The following is a 21,429-nucleotide window of genomic DNA, read 5'->3' as shown; positions in this document are numbered from 1 at the left end:
TGCTTGTAACCTGATTAAGCTCACTTAAGTTATTTTGTTTTTCTTTGTCTTCTCTTTAACTGCATTCCCTCCCAGCTTCACATAGACCAGTAGTTTTACAGGAATACGGAATCAGCTCCTGCCCAGTGTGAGCTGGCCAAGGCTGCTTGGGGCCACCCACCCTCCAACTGGGCCTGTACAGGTGTCCAGGTGAATGGCCTTTTGACGTCAGAGGGCTGGAGAACTCCACCCTCAGATCGTGCTAAGCGTCTCCATTTTGAATAAACAGAGCATGTAACCCAGAGGTGCCTGCACAGAACACCAATGACGGCGCTTTTTCCCTACCTCCCTACCTGCCCTGCTTATCCCATAAATACCCCAGCCCTCTCACCTTCACGGAGGTGGATCTGAGACCTGTTCTCTCATCTTCTTGCTTGGCTGCCTTGTGGGTAAACTCATTTTTGGCTGTAAACCTCAGCTTCTCAGCATTTGGCAAGCTGCTCATCTGGCAAACAGACCAGGTTTGGTAACAAAGGGAGAGGATGGAGGGGAAAGAAAACCTTATCTTGCCATTTATCCATTACCTCATTTAGTTCTTACGACACCTATTTTACAGGAGAGGAACTGAGACAAGTACAGTAGTTGCCAAGGCCTTGTGGCAAGTTAATGCCAAGGAGCTTCGGACTCCAGAGCTGTACCCTTACCTGTCACAGTAGCTGGGAGGACAGAGAACACATGTCATTATTGGGATTGTCTCCACTGTCCTGCTTACCCCACCTCCAGGGGTAGGGCAGTATTTAGGGCAGTTTCCTTGCTCTTTAAGGGACTTTAAAAGCATGCCAAATCCTTTAACAATTAATTCAAAGCAAGAGACTATGTTATTTTATTTCTTGGACCCAACAGTGAGCTGGGTTGAGTTCACTATTACTTATGCTTGGCTCAGTGCTTGAAGAGTATTCGGCCTCCTCAAGATAACTTAGGAGCAGGGTTTATGTTATCACCGTTTGGCCTGTTTACCTCCTCTGAGGTTGTCAAGGAACAAGGGTCCATTAATACCTGTTATGTCCTTGGTGCTAAGTGGGGAGCAGCGGGAAGGATGAACATTGCAGCAGAAATCCTCCTACCCAATCTGACTGTAGTGATGCTTGACAGTTACTGTGGAAAATAATTTAAAAATGATACTACCGAAAATTTTTTATTTTAATTGTATGTATACATGTAAATTAGTAGATGCACACATGAATTCATACAAATACCTATAAATGTAAATTCACTTGCCGTCTTTTCATGTAAGGCTAAGACCTTTGCTTTGATTATGGATTGGCTGATTGGAGTTCTGTATTGTCTTTCTGGAATAAATGACACCCATGGTGAGTCACCTACCATTTCCAGTTTGGGTTTCTTTCAAGTGAATCAACAACCTAAAGGCAATTTTCAGGTAAGCTAAGTACAGAACACTTCTAGATTTTTGGGATATTTCTCCCTAATTTTTTTTTTTTGGCGGTACGTGGCCCTCTCTCTGTTGTGGCCTCTCCCGTTGCGGAGCACAGGCTCCGGACACGCAGGCTCAGCGGCCATGGCTCACGGGCCCAGCCACTCCGCGGCATGTGGGATCTTCCCAGACCGGGGCACGAACCCGTGTCCCCTGTATCGGCAGGCGGACTCTCAACCACTGCGCCACTAGGGAAGCCCCTCCCTAATCTTTTAGACTTGTCTTTATCACAGTCTAATTTGATAGCAAGGTTTCTGTGTGTGTGAGATTCAACTTTATGAGTCTTTTCAAAGCATTCAAATTAGTTTTTGTAGAAACAGTTCTTTTTTTCTCTTTTTACATGCCTTGAGTTTACCTATCAATTAATTAAATTATGTAATTATAATAATAACGCTCCTGGTGTAGACGGATATGGGAACAGACATATACTTGGCAGGCTGATCTTTGGCAAACTGAGTGACATAAACGTTGGGGCTGAAGACTCCATGAAGGTCTGTAAGTAAGCTCAGCTATAAGGAAGCAGTAACCATGAAGAAGCAGATAAAAAGTTAACTGAGGGAAGGTTAAGGAGCCTATATGCAGAGAGAAGCAGGGTCTCTGGGGATACTGTGATCCAGGAAGAGGGGGGAATAGCCAACTGCTTGAGCCATCTTACTTCCTGATGGCATTCCGGTTCTAAATTGTGTTGTGATACACATGGATTATTTCAGTACCTTCCTTTTTTTCTGGGCTCATCAGTGGATCTCTGTTCCTTGAAGCTCAAAGGACAGAAATGGAACAAGGACCCTTACTGTATATTATGTACAGGTCCTGATGGCAGGGGGGTCAACAGTGAAGGTTTCCAGTCTGCTCGGCTCTTTGGGCTGCTACTGTTTTTCCTATGTTGTCTTCTGGGTTTCCCTAAGTCCCTTCTCCTCACCCTTGGGGACTCTCTTTCCTCCTGAATCATCAACATTTCTAGCTTTGCTCTGGCTTCTCTTTTTTGCCACTTGCTTCTCATTTTTCATCACGTTTTTCTGCTAATTCTGTTTTGCTCCCACTTCTGTTTTTCTCCCACTTAACTCTCCCGGGCTTTTGAGTCTTGACATTTCCGTGGCTGACTTTTATAGCCTTCAGAGGTCCTTCTCTCCTGGGTGTGCTCTATTGTCTGGGGGAAGAGCTGATTGTCTTATGTCTTCTGTAACCTTCAAGGTTTGAATCTTCCCAGAGTGCTCACTCCCAGAGGCTTTTGGAAATATTTTCAGGTTTGCAGCTGTAGTGGAGAATAGCGGGTGCCAGATGTCAGAGTAATATCAGTTGGCTCAATGCATTATTATTATTATTAGCAGCAAAGTCTTCCCTTTGGAGTCCTTTGCTTATTTTAGAGTTAGTTTGCATTCCACTGGCTCAAACTAGTTGAGCACCGGAGGGCAAATGAGCCAAGGTGTTTGTTGTGCTAAATTTCAGGAAAAAATCAACCTAAATTAAAAACTGACCTCAGTAATGAACGCAATAAATATTGTTGTATAATTAAGAACTGATGATACTGCTGATTCTAGTACTATCTAGAAAACACCTGAACATAGTAAGTAAATATCCTATCAGGAAATCTCTGAGTCCATTTTCTTAAGAGATTGGAAAACCTATCCTTTGACTAGTTTGTGAAGTCCCATGGGTCTCTTACATCTCCGATAAAGCTGGAAATAGGGATCACAGCTTGGCCTAATACCAAGAGAAAGTAAAATGATCCAACATCTTTAAAACACCACTTTCTCCTCTGCATGATTATAGAAAGAAAATACGAAACAAATTGGTTCAGAGCACCGCTTTCCCCCTTTCCCTTGCCCCACTTTAAAGGGTAGAAAAACAGATTTCTCATCCACCCTGGACCTTACTGGGGAGCATTATTACCCTGGAGTGTAAAAGCCTTCTGAGCACCAAACAAATAAACATGCAAGAATGCATCCCTTCTGAGAGTCACATGAAAGCAAAGCAAAGCGAGCTTTGGGAGGAAATACTGAAGGTGTGGCACTTTGTTTCATTCAGGGGAAAAGGTCATGGTGAGTTTCCAAGGCTCCACCCATGCCTTCATCCCTCCCTCCACCCCTCCCTCCATCCATCCATACATGTAGTTTAGGATTAAAGTTTAGATGTAATTTTTGCCAAGGGATGTGTATTAACATATTTATTTGAAATGATAAAAATTTTAAAACACAGAAAGCCATATCTGAATGAAAGTAAATCTGACTTTGCTAATTAATTTTCAATGAAGACAGCTTTGCCAATTATGTAACATGGTGGACCATTTTCTATAAATTGTATGAGCTAAGCTTGTAGTTTTTTTTTTTTTTTTTTTTGGCAGAACAACCTGTTTATTGACAATAATGATTCTTCCAGGGAATATATTGGAATAACTAAGGTTCAAGGCAATATTCCACACATTCTAGAATGAATTCCATGGAGGAATAAATTGCATCTCACTGACTCAGAACCTATACATATTTTTCAAGTAATATCTACACAGGACGTTGAATTACAAAGAACTTTTGAAAACCACTAATCATTCACATTCTTCCCCAAATGTCACAGAGTAAAACTGACGGATCTTTTGTGACCTGATGACATTTGTCTGCATTTCTGTAGGTATTATAATGGAAATGCAATCTCCTATCATCCTGCTACAGTTAGTATAAAGCCACTAGATACTTTTTGTTTCCTGCATTTTATTTATTTTAAGCTTGTAGTTTTAAAATTTTTTAAAGTTAAAATATTGATTTAAAACATGGTGGAAATTCTACTCTTTACATTTATTTAAACTGATGATAAATTTTTTAGATGCCAGCTTAAAAATGTGTGAATGGGTATAGAGTTTTCCAAAAATATTTTACCCTGGGGATATCAAAGCCAAAGAAGAGGGTACAATTGCTGTAGAGAATTGTTAAGGGAGCAATGATATTTTAGTTAGAGAAGATGAAGAGAGGCGAGAATTGCTGCTGGTGTGTGTGGCGGGGGGATTGTTCTCAAAGAATTCAGTGCAGTTGAACAAATGTTGTAATGACTTGCCCTGCGCAGGACAAGGTGCAATGGGCACACAGAAGTGAGTAAATGCTGATGACATTGCTATGTCCTTAAACTAGGTTAATTCTTATTTTAAAAAGTCTATACAGTACACCATTTGGGGAGGAAGTAGATGCCCTAATGAAATAAAAATAGGGTATCATAACTCCAAAAATGTTGTGAACCTTGAGAGTGAACCATCTTCCTGGTAGAAAGGGTCAGAGCAACAGTAGGCAGCACTGCATCAAACTTTTAAAATATGATCTGACATGTGCAGGATGTTCATGGCAACACTCTGCATGCCATGGCAAACCTGAGTAAGTCAAACGTCCTCTCCCGTAGACTGGCTATACGCATCCTGTACGTTTAAGCAACCGAATACTTTTACAACAACCATCGAAAGAGTCAACAAACTACAACTACACACAGCAAGATCGAATCTCACAAACACAAGGTTGAGTAACAAAAATGACAGTGAAGAGGATGCAGCGTGTGACTCTTTAAGTCCAGAAAAAGGCAAAACGAATCCTCATGGTCAGAAGTCAGTCAGGGTCATAGTTATCCCTGAGGAGGCAGTTGCTGAAAGGGACTTGAGGAGGCTTCTGGGTGCTGACCATGTTCTATCTCTGGACCTGGCTGGGTATAAAAGCTGACTACTTATGATCTGGGTGTTTTTGTGTATAAATGTGAGGCTTAAAAAATTAGATAAACAAACAAGAAACAATAGTAGTCTGGTGTTAAATCAGTCTTGGATTGAATGGCCAGGCTTGCTAGTCTGAAAAATTGGACCTGAAATAGGAAATAGAAATAAGTTACCCCAGATGGTGGGCAGCCATTTGAGTGAGTTTAGGATTTGGGAGTGCACACTCAGAGTTCTGCTGGTACTGCTTCCACCCCATCAGTTGTGAACCATAGTCCTTCTCCTCCTTATTGCATGCCAGCTCAAGGCTCTCAGACCTCTGGCTCTTATTTAAACTAAATCGCACACAACGTGAAGCTCACCTGTTGGGTCAGAGGCCCGGCCATAGTCCAATTCTACACAAGCCTTTCCTCAGTTGTCTGCAGTACAAACATCCATTCCCTTCACTTTCCTTCAGAATCTGAATAAATCCTGAGATGGCTGGAGAGGAAGCTTCACCAGCCTGAGTGACCTGATGAGGAATCTCTCCTGTGAAACCTGATGGGAGGGACTTAGGAATTTCAGCTTCTAGACACCCAGTGGGTGATTTTACAAGTAGTAGGGGATCATCTTCGTATGATTGGCAGAGCAGGGAAAGAGGGAGAAGCCCGTTCTATGCATCTCACAGGAGGGTTACAACGAGCTCTATGAATGGAACAGCTGGGCACAGGCAGGGCTGAGAATCCCTTTTGAAAAACCGTGGCTGACTTACCTAAGACCCATGCTGCTTCCCAGTATTTTGAAAACACTAGAAATCACCTTCCAGCTTTTCCAGAGGTGAAGTCACAAGCTCCCAGCTGGATGCGGCTCCACGACATCAAAGCCGTCCAGCTCGGATGGCACATGTCCCCATCCAGGCTGTCCTTGGGCGGGTCCGCTGGCTTGGAGAAAACAACACGCCTCAACGTGACAGTCCCCACATTCTGCAGACTTGAAAGGGAAATCCTCTGGATTCTGACTGGGCTCCTGGGGCTCAGCCCTGGCTCTGCCCCGAGGCTGCAAGAGGAATACGAACAAGGAAAGGGCTGCGTGTTGCTGTCATCGCTTCTCCAGGTGATCAGACACGTTTGCAGCCCGATCTTCTTTGGTCTTCACGTCCCCTCTTTGCCTCCGCTGACTGGTGCCTCAGACACCCAGCCCAGCATTTCCCCCCTTCTCCTCACTCACCCTCACCTCCCTCCCACCTACTTCCACTTTTTATTGTACATTTCAGCAGAGCGCTTCTTAAACCTCGCAGTTACTCAAAGGTTTGCCCCCAGTATCGCTGTTGTTCTACAAGAATTGATTCCTATCCCTCCCCGAAGCCATTCTTTTACGTTGCTCTCTTGCTTTCGCAGATTTTCATTTTCGTGTTCTTTTCCATTTCTACAAAGGCAGGATATAGAGGGATATCCAGCAGAGGGCAAAGAGCACCGGAGCTGAATCAGGAGAGAGATGAGCATTTTGGTTTTAGTCACTGTGTGTGTGACTTCGGGCAAACAGTACAGAGTCTTCTCTGGGCGTTAGTTTTTTCATCTGTAGATGGGGTTGGATCACCCATGGCAGAAATCCAATGCCATGTGTTGTGTCAGTATTGGTGCCATGGGGATGCACAGAGTAAAACTCTGTCCTGGCTCTTACAAACTTACTGAATGACATTACATTTTTTCTGATACACACACACACACGCACACACACACACACACACACACACACACACACAGTTAGAGACTCAATCATAGTAGCTCCTTGCTGTCAGGTGTAACTTAACACCACATTTTATTTTTCAAACTTTGGTGAAATGGAGACAATTCAAGGCTGGTTTTCTTTTGCTGCCACAGATGTCCACATAATTGCTGAATCCTCTTAGTGGAGAAAATGGTCTTTGTCCTTACTCAAGGCAGACAAGGACATGACAGCCAAATCCAGAGAGATGGAGTAGACAAAGCAAATCAGAGCTTTATAGAGTGGAGTCTGGCAGAACCAGAAATAGAATTATGCTAGGGAAGAGCACTGGGTTATATCTGAATTTTTGCAGAATCCACTTAACCCACTTCCTGCTTGATTCCTTATAGCTTCCACTAACCCTCGTCCTCAAAGGGGCAATCTTCTTTTGATTAACCAAACCCAGATTCTTCCTGTATTTGCACCGACTCTGATAATGATGTGAGCATATTTTGATTACCTTCGAATATCAAGGATTAATTAGAATAAATATTTCTCACTTTCTAAACAATTTGCATGGAGATGGGGTTTTGTTTGGGACTAGGGAATGAATGTACACGGGGATTTCTCTATGAATACTCAAAACCTAAGCCAAAGAGACTGTCAAGTTTATCCTGGACTCAATACTGCTATATGACCTAAGGATTAAATTTCTATCAGAATATGAAACATGTTGCTTTCCATTAGGAAGGAGAAGAAAATAAATATATCTCAGTGCGTGCTAGGCACTTTATATTGATATATGTTAATTTATTTGATCCTGATCATAAATCTCCAAGGAGATATTTTATTCTCTTTTACAAATGAATAAACGTGAAGAGCACACACAGCAGCTATAGAGCCAAAGCCAGAATTGTAACCCACAGTCCAAAGCCACTGTTCCATGTGGTCTTGTCAAATCACATCTGCTATCTTCTTTCACCACATTCAATTTAGTTTTAATTCATTTTGTTCCCGGTACTTTGCTAGTGGTGTGGCAAATATAAAAGAACAAGATGAACCCTTTTTTGGAGAGGTTACTAATTTGAGAGAAATTAGAGCCACAGAAATGAAGTGATTAGAGCATATTACGTATATAATCAACTTGTAGGAAGATGTTGCGTTAATGAGTAAATGAAATTCAACCGAGTGAAAGTAGATGGATGTTAAATGAGGTCCTATTAGGGAATCCCTCCTAGAAGAGATATAAAAGGTGTCATGGGAGAGGTGGCACTAGGCACTGAAAGATAAAGTTGACAAGATGAGCAAGGAGGTGTGGGCTTACTGGTTTGGGTTAAGAAATTCAATCCTCTGCAGTGTTGTGTAAGTTCTTTTTTTCTTTGGCTAGACTGTCAGAGATTGAAGGCAAGAATTGAGGCATCTTCTGTTAATTACCATAGTCCAGCACTGGTCACACAGTAAGAATAATTGAATACTAGTTAGTTGGTTCACTCATGCAATGTATGAAAGTGTATATACACCTGCAGGTCCTTTAAACTTAAATAAGAAGTCGAAGAAGGAAACGTAAGTCGCAGGTCATCTCCACCATGACTTTCTCGCTTACTCAGATGATTTTGCAACCGTGTCAGGCTGTATAAGTTTATAAAGCATCTTCAAATGTGATGCTTATTTCATCCTCACAGTAGACTTTTGAGTATAGAAGGCAGGGATTAGATCTCCATTTCACACCTGAGGAAACCAAGGGTAAGGAATTTCCACATGGTTATAGGGTAGCATGTTGTGGAGCCAGAATTAGAGCATAAGCCTTTCAAATCAATTTTCTTCCATAAAGATCTTACTACATCCAGTGCTGTGTATAAAACTGGAGTTTGGTTTAAAGTAAATTTAACATATATTCTTGAGCATTATCATCTTCCACTTTTATGACCAGCCTTAAATAAGCCCGGCAAAGTTGGCAATTTTAGCTTCTTTTGCTTAATGCTTTAGATACTGTTGTCAGCCTGCCCAGACCTCACCACTGAAGCTCTATAAGTTTCAGTTTGCCCAACTCTAAGATTGAGATAATAATTATACCTACCTCATAAGCTCTTTGCCAAGGTCGAATAATAATTATACCTACCTCATAAGCTCTTTGCCAAGGTCGAATGAGGAAACATATAGCAAAAAATGAGCATAGTGCCTCTTTAAATATTAGCAGTAGTACTTCACTTCTCCTTTGTAATTTTTTCTTTTTGCCTTTCTTGGAAATCATTAGCCAGTTTTGAAACTTTATTGGCTAAGCTCTTTTTTAAAAAAAACTTTATTGAGATATAATTTACATATAATAAAATGTACCCACCAGCAAGATGTCAGAGTTTTAGCTGCTCCATATCCTTACCAATCCTACTCCTCTTCATTTTAGCTGTTCTAGAGGTTTTGTAATTATATCTCATTGCGGCGTTTCCCTGATGATCAGTGATGTTGAGCATCTTTTCCTGTGCTTTTTTGCCATTTGTATGTCTTTTGTGAAGTGAATGCCCAAATCTGTCTATTTTTAATTGATTACTTGTCTTATTATTGAGTTGTAAGAGTTCTCTATATATTCTGGTACTTCATCAGATATACGTATCATGAATATTTTTTCCCAGTCTGTGTCTTGTCTTTTCATTTTCTTAATGGTATTTTCCAAGGAACTTAAAGTTTTAATTTTGATGAAGTCCAATTTGATAAATTTTTCCTTTATGGTTTGTGTTTTTGTGTCCTATCTAAGAAATCTTTATTTACTCCAAGCTTGCAAAGGCTTTTGCCTAGGGATATCCAATTGTTTCACTGACATTTATTGAAAAGATTATCCTTTCCTCATCAAATTGCTGTGGCACCTTTTACTTTTTATTTTTTAAACTTTTTACTTTATATTGGAGTACAGCCGATTAACAATGTCGTGATAGTTTCAGGTGTACAGCAAAGGGACTCAGCCATACATATGCATGTATCCGTTCTCCCTCAAACTCCCCTCCCATCCAGCTGTGGCACCTTTTAAAAAAAACTACTGTCTATGTGTGGGCCTGTGTCTGGACTCTCCACTGATCTATACATATGCTTATTGTTCCACTGATACCAGACAGTCTTGATTACTCTAGTGTTATAGTAAATCTTGAAATAAGGCAGTGTAAATCCTCCAGCTGTGTTCTTTTTCAAAATTCTTTTGGTTCATCTAGGTTCTTTGTATTCTCATATATGTTACAGAACCAGCTTGTCAATTTCTATCAAAAAAAAGCCTGCTGAAAGTTTGAAAGGACTTGCATTGAATCTATATATCAATTTGGGGAGAATTCACATCTTAATATCTAGTTTCTCAATATAGAGTACAGCATATTGCTACATTTATTTAGGTCTTTAATTTTTCTCAGCAATATTTTCTAAATTTCAGTGTAGGAGTATTGCAAAAACTTCGTTAAATTTACCCCATTTCGTGTTTTTAGATGAACTTATAAATTGAATTTTAAAAATTTAATTAGCTAATTCTTAATCGTAATATATGAGTACAGATGATTTTTTTTTACCTTATATGGCCTTGCTAAATTCACTTATTAATTTGTAGATTTCTTAGGATTTTCTGTTTACAGCTATGTTTTCTGCAAATGAAGCCAAATTTACTTTTCCCTTTCCAATCATTTATTTATTTATTTATTTTTGCGGTACGCGGGCCTCTCATTGTTGTGGCCTCTCCCGTTGCGGAGCACAGGCTCCGGACGCGCAGGCTTAGCGGCCATGGCTCACGGGTCCAGCCGCTCCGCGGCATGTGGGATCTTCCCGGACTGGGGCACGAACCCGTATCCCCTGCATCGGCAGGCGGACTCTCAACCACTGCGCCACCAGGGAAGCCCCAATCATTTATTTTTATTGTGCGTATTTGTTTGTGTATTATGTATTGTGTAGTTTGTTCCTTTGTTGTTGAGTATTCTATTGTATGGAAATACCTCAAGTTTTTCATCCAGTTACTTAGTAATTGATATTTGGGTTATTTTCAGTTTTGAGGTATTACAAATAAAGCTACTATGATCATTTGTTTACAATTCTCAGTGTGGACATGGGCTTTAATTTCTCTTTGGTAAATACCAAGGAGTAGAATGGCTGGCTCATGTTATAGGTATACACTTACCTTTGTGAGAAAATGCCAGACTACTTTCCAAAGTAATTGTACTATTTTACATTTTCACTAGCAGAAAATTCTATGAATTTCTTTATTGGTATGTGTTTCCCGTCTGGCAAGTTAAGACTCAGCTCTCATTTTGTCACTTTTTGTAACGGACATTTTCTTTCTTTTAATACATTACGTCTTTAAATGCCTCTCTATGCTCCAGCCACATGGTCCCCTCTAAGGGGCTTAAACACATAGAACTACTTCCTGCCTTATAACCTCTGTACAAGTTGCTTCCTCTCCTTTGAACACTCGTCCTTTGGCTCTTCATGCATGGTCAATTTCTTGTTGTTGAGGTCTCATGTTGTCTATCACTGCCTCTGAGAGACCTTTCCTAACTGCTCTATCTAGTTAGCCTCCCATCCCACACCATTCGTCTCTATTGCTTCTTTTTTTATAGCACTACTTGAAATTATATTATTATTTGTTTATTTACCTGGTTGTGTCTGCTTCTCTCACTAAATAATAAGTTCAGTGAGAGCAGTCTTATCTATCATATATTTGTGAGTGCCTAGATTAGAATGTAGTAAGTGCTCAATTAATGTTTGTCAAGTGAATAAATGAGCTCCTCCCCTGGGAGAACCTCAGAGTCCTTGCCATATCCATGGCCTCTGTGCTACACTTGATTGACAGACTTTGTGCCACCTGCCGCCCTTGTTGACTCACAATGCACACTCCCATGTTGAAGGCTCTGAAAGGCCTTGGCAGAAAAAACAGATCTGTTTAACTCAGTATTTCTCAAAAGTATCTAATCATTAAACCCTTTCTTTGTGACTTATGTTTTGACCTCCTATACAAAGTGTACTCTAGAATCTTTATTTGGGAAATGCTAGTTAAATTCATAGTTAAGACCCAACTCAGTTAAGCAGAATTGAGTATATGGAATAATGGTCATCACAACTGACTTAAAAAGTTACCCTCAGAAGTTAGCTCTAGGAAAATGCCATTAAATCTGCCATATCTCTGAGGCTTTCTAGTTTTAATTGGGGAGATGGTTTAAAGAAGATGGAATTCTTTCACTATTTCTACTCCAAGTACTTGTTTTCCTTTATAATAATTAGTGGCATATGGTTTTATTAAAAAGGATTGAAACTGCACACATCACAAATAAGACTCAGTAATGGTTAATACTGGGATGCATACATGGCGTTTTGATATGGCCTAGAGAAAAAGATTAAACTTTCAGCTTTAAACATAATTCAGGTAATTTGTTCATTTGTCTCCAGTTTTATTCCTGAATTAATAATTAAGTTTTCTATGCTTTTTAAACCATTTTTAAAAATTAAGTCTAGTTAATTTACAGTGTTGTGTAGTTTCAGGTATACAGCAAAGTGATTCAGATATGTGTGTGTGTGTATATATATATATATATATATATATATATGACTCTCCTATTGATGATTGCTGGAAGACAGTTGTTTGAAAACACAGTTTAACTTTGTGAACAGGATTAAACAAGGAAGGTTCTTATATTTCTATAAAAGAGAAGCTTAAAGAGTTTAGGAAAGGCAATCCAGTTAGAAGATTGATGCCAGGGGGGCGTGTCTTAAAGCTGCACTAGCCAGAGAGTTGACTGATTTAGGGGGATCTTAGGGAGGTGACAATGGAGATTATGGAGATGCTAAAAAAATCCTCAACTTTCGTCAGTGCCCCATATTCCCTTAATTTTCCACCCTTCTCTGGAAAAGATAGCTCTTTTTAAAAAAATTTCTATTGATGTATAGTTAATATATTACAATGTTGTGTTAGTTTCAAGTGTACAGCAAACTGATTCAGTTATACATATATATGTGTATTATATATGTTCAGTTATACATATACATATATATGTATAACTATATATATATAAATATATGAATGCTCTTTTTCAAGTTCTTTTCCATTATAAGTATTACAAAATATTGAATATAGTTCCCTGTGCTATACAGTAGGTCCTTGTTTTTTATCTATTTTATATATAGTAGTGTGAATATGTTAATCCCAAACTCCTAATTTATCTCTCCCTCCAACCTCCCACCATCCCAGTGCTGCAATTTATGTCAAAGAGTGTTCTTCCTATGTTTTCCTCTAAGAGTTTTATAGTGTCTGGTCTTACATTTAGGTCTCTAATCCATTTTGAGTTTATTTTTGTATATGGTGTTAGGGAGTGTTCTAATTTCATTCTTTTACATGTAGCTGTCCAATTTTCCCAGCACCACTTGTTGAAGACATTTTCTTTTCTCCATTATATATCCTTGCCTCTTTGTCATAGATTAGTTGACCATAGGTGCATGAGTTTATCTCTGGGCTTTCTATCCTGTTCCATTGATCTATATTTCTGTTTTTGTGCCAGTACCATACAGTTTTGATTACTGTAGCTTTGTAGTATAGTCTGAAGTCAGGGAGTCTGATTCCTCCAACTCCGTTTTTTTCCCCCAAGATTACTTTGGCTATTCGGGGTCTTTTGTGTCTCCATACAAATTTTAAGATTTTTTGTTCTAGTTTTGTAAAAAAATGCCATTGGTAATTTGATAGGGATTGCATTGCATCTGTAGATTGCTTTGGGTAGTATAAGCATTTTCACAATATTGATTCTTCCAATCCAAGAACATGGTATATCTCTCCATCTGTTTGTATCATCATTAATTTCTTTTATCAGTGTCTTATAGTTTTCTGCATACAGATCTTTTGTCTCCCTAGGTAGGTTTATTCCTAGGTATTTTATTCTTTTTGTTGCAGTGGTAAATGGAAGTGTTTCCTTAATTTCACTTTCATATTTTTCATCATTAGTGTATAGGAATGCAAGAGATTTCTGTGCATTAATTTTGTATCCTGCTACTTTACCAAATTCATTGATTAGCTCTAGTGGTTTTCTGGTAGCATCTTTAGGATTCTCTATGTATAGTATCATGTCACCTGCAAACAGTGACAGCTTTACTTCTTCTTTTCCAATTTGTATTCCTTTTATTTCTTTTTCTTCTCTGATTGCTGTGGCTAGGACTTGCAAAACTATGTTGAATAATAGGGGTGAGAGTGGACATCCTTGTCTCGTTCCTGATCTTAGATGAAATGCTTTCAGTTTTTCACCATTGAGAATGATGTTTGCTGTGGGTTTGTTGTATATGGCCTTTATTATATTGAGGTAAGTTCCCTCTGTGCTCACTTTCTGGAGAGTTTTTATCATAATGCGTGTTGAATTTTGCCAAAAGTTTTTCTGCATCTATTGAGATGATCATATGGTTTTTCTTCTTCAATTTGTTAATATGCTGTATCACATTGATTGCTTTGCATATAGTGAAGAATCCTTGCATCCCTGGGATAAATCCCACTTGATTGTGGTGTATGACACTTTTAATGTGTTGTTGGATTCCGTTTGCTAGTATTTTGTTGAGGATTTTTGCATCTATATTCATCAGTGATATCAGTCTGTAACTTTCTTTTTTTTGTGATATCGTTGTCTGGTTTTGGTATCAGGGTGATGGTCGCCTCATAGAATGAGTTTGGGAGTATTCCTTCCTCTGCAAATTTTTGGACAAGTTTGAGAAGGATGGGTGTTAGGTCTTCGCTAAATGTTTGATAGAATTCACCTGTGAAGCCATCTGGTCCTGGACTTTTGTTTGTTGGAAGATTTTTAATCACAGTCTCAATTTCATTACTTGTGATTGGTCTGTTCATATTTTCTATTTCTTCCTGGTTCAGTGTTGGAAGGTTATACCTTTCTAAGAATCTGTCCATTTCTTCCAGGCTGTCCATTTTATTGGCATACAGTTGCTTGTAGTAGTCTCTTAGGATGCTTTGTATTTCTGCAGTGTCTGTTGTAACTGCTCCTTTTTCATTTCTAATTATATTGATTTGAGTCCTCTCCCTCTTTTTCTTGATGAGTCTGGCTAATGGTTTATCAATTTTGTTTATCTTCTCAAAGAACCAGCTTTTAGTTTTATTGATCTTTGCTATTGTTTTCTTTGTTTCTATTTCATTTATTTCTGCTCTGATCTTTATGATTTCTTTCCTTCTGCTAACTTCGGGTCTAGTTTGTTCTTCTTTCTCTAGTTCCTTTAGGTGTAAGGTTAGATTGTTTACTTGTAATTTTTCTTGTTTCTTGAGGTAGGCTTTTATTGCTATAAACTTCCCTCTTAGAACTGCTTTTGCTGCATCCCATAGGTTTTGGATCGTTTTGTTTTCACTGTAATTTGTCTCTAGGTATCTTTTGATTTCCTCTGTGATTTCTTCAGTGATCTCTTGGTTATTTAGTAACATATTGTTTAGCCTCCATGTGTTTGTGTTTTTCACGGTTTTTTCCCTGTAATTGATTCTAATCTCATAGCGTTGTTGTCAGAAAAGTTACTTGATATGATTTCAATTTTCTTAAATTTACCAAGGCTTGATTTGTGAGCCAAGGTGGATCTGTCCTGGAGAATGTTCCGTGTGCACTTGAGAAGACAGTGTAATCTGCTGGTTTTGGATGGAATGTCCTATAAATATCAATTAAATCTATCTGGTCTATTGTGTCATTTAAAGCTTGTGTTTCCTTATTAATTTTCTGTCTGGATGATCTATCCATTGGTGTAAGTGAGGTGTTAAAGTCCCCCACTATTACTGTGTTACTGTTGATTTCCTCTTTTATAGCTGTTAGCAGTTGCCCTAGGTATTGAGGTGCTCCTATGTTGTGTGCATATATACTTATAATTGTTATATCTTCTTCTTGGATTGATCCCTTGATCATTATGTAGTGTCCTGCCTTGTCTCTTGTAACATTCCTTATGTAGTGTCCTGCCTTGTCTCTTGTAACATTCTTTATTTTAAACTCTATCTTTTCTGATATGAGTATTGCTACTCCAGCTTTCTTTTGATTTCCATTTGCATGGAATATCTTTTTCCATCCCCTCACTTTCTGTATGTTTTCCTAGGTCTGAAATGAGTCTCTTGTAGACAACATATGTATGGATCTTGTTTTTGTATCCATTCAGTGAGCCTGTGTCTTTTGGTTGGAGCATTTAATCCATTCACATTTAAGGTAATTACTGATATGTATATTCATATGACCATTTCCTTAATTTTGGGGGCTTTGTTTTTGTAGGTCCTTTTCTTCTCTTGTGTTTCTCACTTAGAGAAGTTCCTTTAGCATTTGTTATAGAGCTGGTTTGGTGGTGCTGAATTCTCTTACCTTTTGCTTGTCTGTAAAGCTTTTGATTTCCCCATTGAATCTGAATGAGATCCTTGCTGGGTAGAGTAATCTTGGTTGTAGGTTCTTCCCTTTCATCACTTTAAATATATCCTGCCACTCCCTTCTGGCTTGTAGAGTTTCTGCTGAGAAATCAACTGTTAGCCTTATGGGAGTTCCCTTGTATGTTATTTGTCATTTCTCCCTTGTTTCTTTCAATAATTTTTCTTTGTCTTTAATTTTTGTCAGTTTGATTACTATGTGTCTCGGCATATTTCTCCTTGGATTTATCCTGCCTGGGACTCTCTGTGCTTCCTGGACTTGGGTGGGTATTTCCTTTCCTGTGTTAGGAAAGTTTTGGGCTCTAATTTCTTCAAATACTTTCTCACGTCCTTTCTCTCTCTCTTTTCCTTCTGGGACACCTATAATGTGAATGTTGTTGCATTTAATGTTGTCCCAGAGGTCTCTTAAGCTGTCTTTATTTCTTTTCATTCTTTTTTCTTTATTCCGTTCCGTGGCAGTGAATTCCACTATTCTGTCTTCCAGGTCACTTATCCATTCCTCTGCCTCAGTTATTCTGCTATTGATTCCTTCTAGTGTATTTTTCATTTCAGTTATTGTATTGTTCATCTCTATTTGTTTGTTCTTTAATTCTTCTAGGTGTTTGTTCTATAATTCTTCTAGGTCTTTGTTAAACATTTCTTGCATCTTCTCGATCTTTGCTTCCATTCTTTATCTGAGGTCCCGGATCATCTTCACTATCATTATTCTGAATTCTTTTTCTGGACGGTTTCCTATCTCTACTTCATTTAGTTGTTTTCCTGGGGTTTTATCTTGTTCCTTCATCTGGTACATAGCCCTCTGCCTTTTCATCTTGTCTGTCTTTCTGTGAATGTGGTTTTTGTTCCACAGGCTGCAGGATTGTAGTTCTTCTTGCTTCTGCTGTCTGCCTTCTGGTGGATGAGGCTATCTAGGAGGCTTGTGCAAGTGTCCTGATGGGAGGGACTTGTGGTGGGTAGAACTGGGTGTTGCTCTGGTGGACAGAGCTCAGTAAAACTTTAATCTGCTGATCTGTGGGGCTGGGTTCCCTCCCTGTTGGTTGTTTGGCCTGGGGTGATTCAACACCGGAGCCTACCTGGCTCTTTTGTGGGGCTAATGGCAGACTGTGGGAGGGCTCACTCCAAGGAGTACTTCCCAGAACTTCTGCTGCCAGCATCCTTGTCTTCACACTGAGACACAACCACCCCCCACCTCTTCAGGAGACCCTCCAACACTAGCAGGTAGGTCTGGTTCAGTCTCCTATGGAGTCACTGCTCCTTCCCCTGGGTCCCCATGCCCACACTACTTTGTGTGTGCCCTCCAAGAGTGGAGTCTCTGTTTCCCCCAGTCCTGTCGAAGTCCTGCAATCAAATCCCACTAGCCTTCAAAGTCTGATTCTCTAGTAATTCCTCCTCCCGTTGCCAGACCCCCAGGTTGGGAAGTCTGACGTGGGGCTCAGAACTTTCATGCCAGTGGGTGGACTTCTGTGGTATAAGTGTTCTCCAGTTTGTGAGTCACCCACCCAGCAGTTATGGGAATTGATTTTATTGTGATTGTGCCCCTCCTACCGTCTCATTGTGGCTTCTCCTTTGTCTTTGGATGTGGGGTATCTTTTTTGGTGAGTTCCAGTGTCCTCCTGTCGATGATTGTTCAGCAGTTAGTTGTGATTCTGGTGCTCTTGCAATAGGGAGTGAGCACACATCCTTCTACTCTGCCATCTTGAACTAATCTCATGTGAAATAATTTTTTATCCTATCCTTGACATTATGAGCAAATGTTATAGGGAATCTTGATTCTGTTATGTTTCTCCAAAGAACATAGATTTTTTTTTTTTTAAGCAGGAAGAACCCGAGTCTAAAACATCAGTTCAGTGCTTTAGTCTTAGCAGCTGGGCTGCTTGGAGTTGGCCCTGCACATGAACAATTCAGAGGTCAGCCAGAAACGTAAGCAGAGTTTATAAGCAGTTTATAAGGGCTTCTCTTCTCTGACTCTGCCTCTGGAATTTCTCCTCTCCCTTTCAAGATGCTACAGTTGCCCTGAACTCGGCCCCCTGGTTCTTCAAGCATAAGATTACAGGTTTCTATGAGCTGCAGATTGGGGACTGGGTCTGCCCTCAGGCTAAAATTTGTAAAACAAAACAAAACAAAAGGGACTTCCCTCGTGACTCAGTGGTTAAGAATCCGCCTGCCAGTGCAGGGGATATGGGTTCGAGCTCTGGTCCAGGAAGATGCCACAGAGCAACTAAGCCTGTGCACCACAACTACTGAGCCGGTTCTCTGCAACAAGAGAAACCACTGCAACGAGAAGCACGCACACTGCAACGAAGAGTAGCCCCTGCTCACCGTAGCTAGAGAAAGCCCACGTGCAGCAATGAAGATCCAGCACAGCCAAAAATAAAAATAAATTAATTAATTAATCAAAAAACAAGACAAAACAAAAAATAGGATGCTCACCCAGTGGCCTTCCCTTCTTCCAGATTTTATACCCTCTCCAACATCTGCCTGCTTTTTCTTACTCTTCAATGCTTTGAGGTAGTGGGTTCTTAATACCCTGTTACACGTTTATAGTTATTATTTTCAGGGAGGTTGATTCAATAAGAGTGCCTCAGATATTGCTGGAAGTGGGCCCTGTCCTTGTGGGAGGTGTCCAGTTCCTATAACAATTCCAAGAAGATCAAAGGGGAGAAGAGATATAAATATAGGCTTTCTTATAGATCATATGATAACTCATGTATATGTGAGTCTCTAGAATGGCTTTCCCTGGGGTTTTTTTTTTTTGGTTTTTTTTTTAAGACTGCCTTACATTTAAACAAGTTAAAGTTAATTTCCTCTCAGAGGCCATTTGCCAGGACTTCTTGCCTACTTGCAGGAGAGTGCTCACAGAATCCTCCCACAGGCTAGGACTGGGTATGGAGAGCCAGCCTCCAGAACAACAGTCCTTTAGAAATGTGTCCCCGGAGGCAAACACAGACCAGGGACCTGCCTCCTCTATGTGCTGGACTGGACTCTCCAGTGGCTGCCCCGCTCCCCAGGAATCCTGCCTCTCTGGGCACGTTTTGAGTGACTGATAATTGGTTCACCCAGCATCCAAAGTCACTCCGAGTGTCAGGAGTTCAAAACAGCTCTCCTGCTCAAGGAATGTTACCAGGCATCACAGACCCAGATTGGGACAGGAAGGACAAAGTGAATAGAGCCAATAGTGCCACTCCCTGGGAGCACATGTTTTTCTCGGAACCCTGTACACAACTTGGTGACTGGTTCTTATGCACAATATCATTAGACTGGAAAGAACCCTACTGGCGTCTTTCCACCCACACTGAACAATGTAACACTTTCTTCTCCTCACCTTCTCCTCTGTTCTGCTGCAGGAGTATTACTTGGTCTTTCCAAAGGTCAGGCCTCAGCAAGTACACGGAGGGATGTTATCCCCATTCCCAGCATGTAATCCCCAATCCTTCCACCCCTACCACAAAGGAAAGACCCATCATGATTTACTCTTTGAAGCACAGGGCCACAGTGAGGGCTCTATTGGAAAACAAGAAGTAGGAAGAATTGTTGAGCAAACAGTCAACAGCACCAACTTCACCTGGATATTTTGTATTAAACCTATTTAATGTTTTGAAGTCGTTGTTAAAAGGGACACCATGAATTTCATAATTTACTTGTTCTCAAACCTCACCGCACAAAGCGATCACGTAAGGGAGCTTTAGAAAATGTGATGCCAGGGTCCTTCCTCCAGAGATTCTGGGTTAATTGGTCTGGGGCACAGCCTGGGCATGGGAATTTTTAAAAGCTCTCCAGGTGATTCTAAAAACAGGAAAATCTGAGAAACATCATCATAGTACGTCATTATTTTACACATTCTACATAAAAAACAGAACTAGATATGTAGTTGCAGTTAAAAGCTAATGTCAATAACGGTCAATATCTGGTGTTTCTTATCTGCTGTAATTGTATGGACTGCCATGTGTATAAACAAGGTTAAAACTCAATTTTAGTGTTCAGAATAATCATGTGAGCCTCCCCACACACGCCCCCAACCAGCACTAATTCATAGGAAACCCTACATCCCTCTCTAGACCTCCCCCTCATTCTGACCTTGGAATTGTCCAAGAAAACCTCTGCAGCTTACTCAGTCCAAAGGGCCATTCTGATTCTAAGCATCTCACAGAGAAAGAGATGTAGAATTTGTTCCCTTCTCCAGCAGGTCCTCTATCTTTTCCTGCCGTTCCTTCTGTTACTGCCACATGACACCCATTATTTAAGATAGGTTGATGCACTGTCTTTGGCTACCTTTGCTGGAAGCAACCAGCTATAGCTCTTCAGCTATTAGAGAAATAATAAAGTTACACTTCATCAGGCACCTACTGTGTCTGTTTATCTACACTTCCAAATCTCTAACTGAAAGAAAACATGAAAGGTTTTTTTGTTTGTTTTTTCAGTTTTGTTTTGTTAGCTGCTTAGATGGAACTTGAGCAGAAATGCTTCCTTTTAAAAGTAGCTACTGATTTCTTTGCCTGCCTGGGGCTTAAGTGTCCTCTCTCAATTATCCAAACATAAGATGAATTGGGACTTAATGCCCTGGAAGGTAAAATGACATTTATGGCCTAAAAAACAAGTTTCTGCCCACCCCAGTGGCCCTTGTTATGAAGAGGTGGCCCATAAAGAGTTAAAAAAAAATTGTAAGGGGGGAGATGAAGAAACTTACTGGGAAGAGAGATGTAAGATCTCTTCTGTTTTGAAGTCCAGTGTGATCCTGACTGAAGTACACACCAGCAGGAAAAGACATCGAGGGCTCTCTCAGGAAAGCCCACAGGGAAGGAGGAGGGTCTGGTTGGTGACCTGGGCTGAGTATCAGGCCTGGATGTCCTTGTGAAGAGACCTGGTCCAGGTCAGCACGTGGTTGAAGTTAGAACACATCCCCAGCTTCCCAGGTATAATGGACTCAACCAAAATGCTTATCTCGGGAGCCCCAGCAGGGGTCCCCACTTAGTCCATTTCCAATCCTGAATGCCCCAGTGAGAGAGTCAACCCAGTCCCCAGCGCAGCCTGCTGGAGAACCTAGATCAGCAGCCACTAGTCACACATGGCTTTTTTTTTTTTTTTAATTTATTCTATTGAAGTATAGCTGATTTACAATGTTGTATTTCTACTGCACAGCAAAGTGATTCAGTTATGCCTATATACGTTCTTTTTCATGTTCTTTTCCATTATGATGGCTTTTGAACTCTTAAAATGTGG

At 40.2% G+C, this 21,429-nt stretch overlaps 1 long non-coding RNA gene across 3 annotated transcripts in view; it reads left to right on the top strand.

Annotated features, from left to right (window-relative positions):
- LOC132516883 (uncharacterized) overlaps nucleotides 1-21,429 on the top strand; it is a 33,729-nt gene that overhangs the window by 2,038 nt on the left and 10,262 nt on the right. Inside the window, exon 3 of one of the 3 annotated variants that reach the window (XR_009539496.1) lies at nucleotides 1,274-1,417. The exons of the other annotated variants lie outside the window; for them this stretch is intronic. This is a non-coding gene — a long non-coding RNA (uncharacterized LOC132516883). The remainder of the gene's footprint in view (nucleotides 1-1,273; nucleotides 1,418-21,429) is intronic. 3 annotated transcript variants of the gene reach the window in all.

The sequence above is a fragment of the Lagenorhynchus albirostris genome, chromosome 3 (genome assembly GCF_949774975.1).
Source record: "Lagenorhynchus albirostris chromosome 3, mLagAlb1.1, whole genome shotgun sequence".
Lineage (NCBI taxonomy): Eukaryota > Metazoa > Chordata > Mammalia > Artiodactyla > Delphinidae > Lagenorhynchus > Lagenorhynchus albirostris.
The sequence above is the reverse complement of the archived record's forward strand: the minus strand, read 5'-3'. Positions and strand labels throughout refer to the sequence as shown.